This window comes from Sinocyclocheilus anshuiensis, unplaced genomic scaffold (genome assembly GCF_001515605.1).
Source record: "Sinocyclocheilus anshuiensis isolate Anshui unplaced genomic scaffold, SAMN03320099.WGS_v1.1 scaffold964, whole genome shotgun sequence".
Classification (NCBI taxonomy): Eukaryota; Metazoa; Chordata; class Actinopteri; order Cypriniformes; family Cyprinidae; genus Sinocyclocheilus; species Sinocyclocheilus anshuiensis.
The window spans coordinates 404,451-404,857 of NW_015552666.1; the positions used below are offsets into that span (position 1 = coordinate 404,451).

Below are 407 nucleotides of genomic sequence, written 5' to 3' on the forward strand. Positions count from 1 at the left end.
ATGTGACATTCACAAGCCTCCCGGTTTTCATCCAAAATATCTTAAATTGTGTTCCGAAGACGAACTAAGCTTTTAGGGGTTTGGAACGACATGGGGGTAAGTGATTAATGACAAAATTTTCACTTTGGGGTGGAGTAACCCTTTAAGCTGTCGTATGGTTTCAGAAGTAACAGAATAATACGCACAATCTCGGATTTGGATCGGCCCTCTCTGACCGTTACCCGATCCGACAAAAAATGGCAGTATCAGAGCCAATACCCGATATGAATATTGGATCGGAGCATCCCTAATGGTAAGGGGTGTAACATTTCCGTCACACGCTTGAGGTATTCGGCGAATCACAATGCACTGAATAGCTGGCCAATCAGAGCACACCTCGCTTTTCAGACCGATGAGCTTTGTAAAAA

General features: G+C 44.0%; 1 protein-coding gene across 1 annotated transcript in view; it reads right to left on the bottom strand.

Annotated features, from left to right (window-relative positions):
- LOC107667357 (sodium channel protein type 8 subunit alpha-like) overlaps positions 1–407 on the bottom strand; it is a 76,133-nt gene that overhangs the window by 56,700 nt on the left and 19,026 nt on the right. The window lies entirely within an intron of this gene.